Source organism: Eubalaena glacialis, chromosome 9, assembly GCF_028564815.1.
Source record: "Eubalaena glacialis isolate mEubGla1 chromosome 9, mEubGla1.1.hap2.+ XY, whole genome shotgun sequence".
In the NCBI taxonomy this organism is placed as follows: Eukaryota; Metazoa; Chordata; class Mammalia; order Artiodactyla; family Balaenidae; genus Eubalaena; species Eubalaena glacialis.
In genome coordinates this window covers 41,316,722-41,323,668 of record NC_083724.1, presented here as the reverse complement: position 1 = coordinate 41,323,668, position 6,947 = coordinate 41,316,722, and the positions used below count along the sequence as shown (strand labels likewise).

The 6,947-nt window shown below is 35.9% G+C and overlaps 1 pseudogene; it reads right to left on the bottom strand.

The window, feature by feature from the left end:
- Positions 1 to 2,481: 2,481 nt before the first annotated feature.
- Positions 2,482 to 6,947, bottom strand: part of LOC133097316 (ferritin light chain-like) — a 120,635-nt pseudogene continuing 116,169 nt past the window's right edge.

Sequence of the window (6,947 nt, the reverse complement as noted above, 5' to 3'; positions counted from 1 at the left end):
TTTAAAAAAAGTAATACCCAGCTTTGAGGCATGAGAAATATGATGAGGAGAAATTAGCTAATGTTTTCAGAACTTTTTAAATATCAAACTCAGTCTCTAAGATTTTAGCATTATATACAATATCGGTTACTTATTGGTGGTTTGGGAAGGCCAATTTAAAATTTCTCTTACTATATTGAAATTCACGGCCCTAATGTTTTCCACATTGACTATATGAATGATGAAGAAAATTCAATCATGTATTTCATTTCCAACTGGACAGAAAACAAAATTTAAAAAAATGTTTGGACTACTGACTTTTGATTTCTTCTAACGCAAATGTATAGGTAATTTTTATTCCCTGATTAGGAGAAAAGTGGTGGAAGAGGGCAGGGTTAAGAATTAAGCAGTTAAGCTGTTGGTCCCACATCAGACAAATTATCCTTATACCTCCTGTCAATATTGTTAACAGAGACTGTTATTTTATTAATCCTTATGATCCAGTGATTCTTTTTTTCATGTTTCAGGGCACAGCAGGTGAGAGAGTGGATTTGTTAAGCTGGGTGGGTTTATCCTTCTTTTATGTGTTCATTCAATTTTATGTTCATTTACTTATTGTACACATATGGCAATAGAAGCTGCTAAAGCAATCATTGCTATTCTGCAAAACAACAAGGCACAGAAGCAGATGTCTTATTTCCGAGATTTCTCCCCCCCAGGATTATTATGATTAAAGATCCTTTCCCCCACTCCCTGGAGAGGACAAGGGGCTGCTTGTTGGAGATTTTTTAATGACTTGGGGAAAGGCTCAAATATCCCCCCATTATGGTAATCCACCCCAGGGACAAACCACACAAGAATATTATGAATTTATTTTATTTTTCTATCCTTGCAAAGGTAATACTCAGCTCATTAGAATATGAAAAATATACTGTCAAATTTCAGAATTACATGGATGAAGAAAATCACCAAAGTGGCATCATATTATGTGTGTTATAGTTGTATTTACTGTATTGACTATATTAACTATATTGTGTTAACAATAGGTTGTATAACTATATATTGAAAAGGCAAAACGCTGTAACTTATTTCAGAGAAAATAATTATGTTGGCAAACCCCAAATTCTACATTGTAGATGGGTCCTCGGAAAAGAAGATTTAATTCACAGTGGACAAGAGGTTAGCTTCTGTTTTCAGCCATGTGCTATTTCGAGAATCAAACATCATGAATAATACAGGATATAGGAGGAATAGTCTAAAGATGGAAAAGCACATTTTGATTAGGAAAGAGAATTTAAGGTTTAAGTCTTTTTTTTTTTTTTTAAGGAAAACTGCCTTATTACAATGAGATAAGAAAATTGTTTCCTTCCTTTCTTCCTTTCTTCTTCTTTTTCTTAACCATTTTTATTTTGGATATTTGACCTCTAAGCTGAGATGACTGAAAATGCCTCCTCTGGGCATCAACCTTTTTGAAAGACTTTTTCCCCCTCCCTGAGGGCTATTTGTCTCTTGGAGGCATTGTCCACATTACTCACCAAGAGGCAAGCATTTGTCCTTGCACTAAATGCTGACATCTCCTGATAACAGGGAAGCTGCAAAGCAGAAGAATTGAAGGTCAATATGTTTATATTGCTCTCAAGCGCATTGATGTACATTTGTGTATTGGGGAAGGGGAGTGAAGCTTGAGAGTGGGCCAGTGGGGAGGGGTAAATATTTTGTGATGCTGTCTACCTATGGGCTTATAAAGTTTACAGCTGCATTAGGAGGACAAGCATTACCATTAGCATGAAGAGTAGAGCAGACCTCAATTGCAAAAGCTTCTAGCCATGCACATAGGGCAATACGTAAATGATACACCTTATTGCATTCACCCGTTCACCCTCCCCTCTTCAAGCTAATTGGAAATTTCAGTCCATTTCAGAGAAGTAACGCAACTATCAATCATTTTCCCTGGCACGAATCTTCCAGGAGGAAGAAAATGGAATACACCTAGCAACAGAGCTCACACACTAGCCCATGTGTCTTAGATTTAATATCTGATCACTAGCTGGATTGAAGCCAAGAGGTGATTCACAAATTTGCTGCACATTAGAATCACCTGGGGATCTCTGAGCCCTCCCCGTGCCCAGGCTCCTCCCTAGACCTACCAAATGAAAATCTCTGGGGCTGGGACCCAGACACCAATGTTTTTTTAAAAAAGCTCTTTAGGTAATTCAAATGAGCAGCAAAGCTTGAGAACCAGCCCAATAACGGGAACAAACTTATTTCACACAGATAAAGTGGGAGCAATTCGTATGTTAAAAGAACGTGTATATATATATATATTTCCTTTTTTCTCTTTATTCTGTTTGTTTCAAATAGGCGCTTTTTTTTTTTCCTGCAAAAATCTTTATTGTTTCCATTTGGTCCAAGGCTTGGGAGAGAGCTCCAGGGTGGTTAAAAAGCTGCCTAGTGGCTGCAGAGAGGGGCTTCAGGCAGAAGCTCTGACGCCAGAGGGGTTCCTCAAAGGCCGCTGGACTTTGGAGACTCCTGTTCGTGCTTGAGGGTGAGCCTTTTAAAGAGATACTCGCCCAGCCCAGCCTGCGGACCAGCCAGCCTGCGGAGGTTGCTCAGGTGGTCGCCCATCTTCTTGATGAGTTTCACCTGCTCCTCCAGGAAGCGGGTCTCCCGGAAGTCGTAGGGGTGGGAGTCTGCGCGGGCAGAAGCCAGGGCAGGCAGATCCCAAAGCGCCTGGCTCAGGTTCTTCTCCCTAAGAATGGCGGCTTCCACAGCGTCCTGGGTTTTACCCCACTCATCTTGAGAAGGCTTCCGCGCATGCTGGAAGAGGGCGCGGCCGCAGCACTGGTTTTGCATTTTCAAGAGACGCTGGGCGCCCTCACACTTCTCCTCGGCCAACTGGCGAAAAAAGTGGCCCACACCGTCCAGAGTCCCATTGTTGCTGTCGAAATAGAAGCTCAGAGAGAGGTAAGTGTCCACAGATGCATGTTGAACAGGCGGTGGATGGCGGCCTCCACCTCGGAATAATTCTGACGAATCTGGGAACTCGTGGTTGATCAGTGATAAGGAGCTAAGCTCAAAAAACGGTGTTGGCCTGTCCTGGAGGCTGAGGATAGCTGAGTGGCTGATTCTAAAGGTTGCGACTGGAAGAATGGTTGGAGGGTGGTCGGGGGCTGGAGCAAGGAACGTAGAAACGTCCCCTTTGCTTAGTCCGCTGGTCCTCAATTCTGGCTAGACATTGGCATCGTCTGAGGATATTTAAAATGATTTTATTGGTCTAGGATGACCAACCGTCGGTGTGAGGGTTTTTAAAAAGTGCTTCAGATGATTCTAATGTGCAACCAAATTTAGGTACCACTGCTTAAGCTTTTGAACCGCTGCTACTTTACTTTAACCTCGTCTTCCTATGAGAATATCCAACTGTAGTTGAGGTTTGTTTTTTTAAACTGTTTTATTATAAGATTTACTGTCTTAAATAAGATTGAATGTACAGAAAATCCTGCTAGTCCATCTGGTATAGCTGGATACCCAGAATAATATCGTTAAGATATATACCATTTAAGTATTGTGACTGGCCTTTTTAAAACTAACATATGCATTGAATTAGTATGATCTCTTTTGAAGTTGTCATCTTGGGGAGCTATACCTCTAATCTGCTGCCATTGCTAAATATCTGGACACCTCTTATTAGGAATTGCTTTTAAAAATCTTTAGGGATTAAAACCAAGATTGCTGTATTATTTGTACTGGGACCACAAAAACCTCACAAAGTTCCCCCGCTGTACCTTCTACCCCCATCTCTAATCCTTGGCAACTTCTAATCTGTTCTCCATCTCCACAGTTTTTTATTTTAAGAATACTATGTAAACATAATCATGAATTACTTAATTGGGTTTTTAAAATTTTCCCCTCAGCATCATTCCCTTGAAGTTCATTTCAATTTTTGCATATATTAATAATTTGTTCCTTTTTGTTGCTAAGTAGTATTCTATCATAAGATTTTATCACAATTTGTTTAAACATTCACCCACTGAAAGACATTTGGGTAGTTGCCAGCTTTTGGCTATTATAAATAAAACTGCTATGAACATTTATGTGTAAGTTTCTGTGGGAACTTAATTTTTTGTTTCTTTGGGTTAAATGCTCAAGAGTACAATTACTGGGTTGTAGGGTGAATCTACTTTTAGGATTAAAAGAGACTGTCAAGCTGTTTCTCAGAGTGGCTAAACCATTTTATATTCCCACCAGTGATATGATATAATTTTTCCACATACTCGCCAGCATTTGATGTTGTCACTATACTTTAATTTTAGTTATTCTCTGATATCTCATTATGGTCTTAATTTGCATTTCCCTAATGGCTAATGATGTTGAACATCTTTTCATGTGCTTATTTGTCATGTGTATATACTCTTCCCTGAAATGTCTGTTCCTGTCTTCTGCCTATTTTCTAATTGGATTTTTAAAAGTTGTTTGGAGGGTTTTTTGTATATTATAAATACAGGTCATTTGTCTCATATGGGATTTTCAATTATGTTTTCCCAGTGTGTAATTTGAGTTTTCATCCACTTAAAAGGATCTTCTATGGAGCATTTTTAACTCATTTTGATGAGATCCAATTTATCAGTTTTTGCTTTGATTGATCATACTTTCTGTGTGAAGTCTAAGACTTATTCACTTAGTTCTAGATGCCAAAGATTTTCTCCTATTTTTTTTTCTAAAAATGTCCTGCTTTTACATTTAAGATTATGATCCACTTTGATTTAATTTTTGTATAAGGTGTGGAGGTTTAGGTTAAGGTTCATTTTTTTTTTTTTTTTTTGGTCGAGGGATGTCCAACTGTTTCAGTACCATTTTTTGAAAAGTCTATTCTTCCTTGATAGCTTTTGCACTGTTGTCAAAAACAAGTTAAATGTATTTATGTCAGTCTCTTTCTGGGTTCTCTATTCCGTTGCATTGATCTATGTATCTAGCCTCCATCATTACTGCAAAATCTTGAAATTGGGTAGATTAATTCCTCCCATTTTAATCTTCCTTAACAGATTGTTTTAGCTATTCTTCAGCCTCTTCTTACCATATAAATCTTAAAATAAGCTTGTCTATATCCACAAAAACCTTGAGGGCATTTTAAGAGTAATTGTGTTAAGCCTATTAACTTGGGGAGAATTGACATCTTTATTATGTTGTGCTTTCTAATCCATGAACAAGGTATGTCTCCCCATTTGTTTGGGACTTTAAAAATTTTCTTCATCAACATTTTGTAATTTTCAGTACAGAGGTCCTATAAATGTCTTATTGGGCTTATATTTAAGTATTTATTTTATTTAGATCAGTTGTAAATGGCATCACATATCTTTATTTAAGCTTCTACACATTTGTTATTAATATATAATTTGATAAAATTGTATTGATCTTGTACTCTAAAACATTTACAAACTAATATTATTTCTCAAGATTTTGTGGATTCCTTGTATTTTCTCCATTTAGATTATCATCTCATCTTCAGATACAGACAGTTTTACTTTTCTGTATTCAATATAATAGGATATATTACTATTCAACATTCAGTAGGATATATTCCTTCTTATTCAACATAATAGGAATAGTCCTTTTATCTTTTAAATAACATTTTAAAAAATTTAACTTTTAAATTTATGTATTTATTTATTTTTGCTTTATTTTCTTACTAGAACCTCCAGTAATATGTTTAATAAAAGTGGTGAGAGCAGATATCGGTGCCTTGTTTCTGATCTTACAGAGAAAGCATTCAGTCTTTCACAGTTAAATATAATGTCAGTATAGGTTGTTTGTAGATCATCTTTATGAGTTTCAGTATGTTTCTTTTCTATTCCTAGTTTGCTTGGAATTTTTTTTTCTTCTTTTTTTAAAATCATGAATGGGATTGGATATTGTCAAATGCTTTCTCTGCATTAATGGATAGGATCACATGTTTTCCCCCTTAATCTATTGGATATGGTGGATTACATTGTTTGATTTTCAAATATTTAACCAACTTTGCATAACTGGAATAAATACCACTTGGTCATGATATATTATTCTTTTTATATATTTCTGGATTTGCTAATATTTGGCTGAGGATTTTTGCAGCCAATTTCATAAAAAATATTGGTCTGTAGTTTTCTTCTTTCTATACTATCCCTGTCTGGTTTTGGTATCAAGGTAATACTGGCTTCATAAAATTAATTAGGAACTGTTCCCTCTACTTCTATTTCTTAAAAAATCATGTAAAATTGGTGTTAATTCTTTAAGTCTTGGGTAAAAGTGAAACATCTAAGCCTGAATATTTCTTTTGGGAGTTTTTAAATGAAAAATTCAGTGTTTCTAATGGTTACAGGAAAACTGAGATTATTTCATCTTGGCTGAGTTTTGGTAGTTTTGGGTTTAGAAGCATTGGTCCATTTCGTCTGCATTTTTGAATTTATAGTGTAGACTTGTTCATAATAACTTGTCCCTTATTAACCTTCAGGATATTTCATGATATCCCTGGTTGCATTTCTGATATTTGTGATTTGTGCCATTTCTCTTTTTATCTTTATCAGTCTTGCTAGATCTTTATTGATTAGATTGTTTATTTCAAAGAACGAGCCTTTTGTTTTATTGATTTTTCCCCCCTATTTTCCTGTTTTCAGTTTCATGGATTTCTGTTTTATATTTATTATTTCCTTCTTTCTGCTTGTTTAGTGCTTTCTCCTCTTCCTTTTTTAGTATTTTAATATAGAAAATTAGATTATTGCTTTGAAATATTTTCTTTCTCAATTTAGTGCTATAAACTCCCCTTTCAGCATAGCTTTAGCTTCATTCCACAAACTTTGATCTGTTATATCTTCATTGTCTTTTATTCTATGCATTTAAAAATTTTTCCTTGACGCTTTCTTTTTTACCCATGGGTTATTTGGAATTGTGTTGTTTAGTTTTCATGTGATTGAAGATTTTCCCATTGTCTTTCCGTT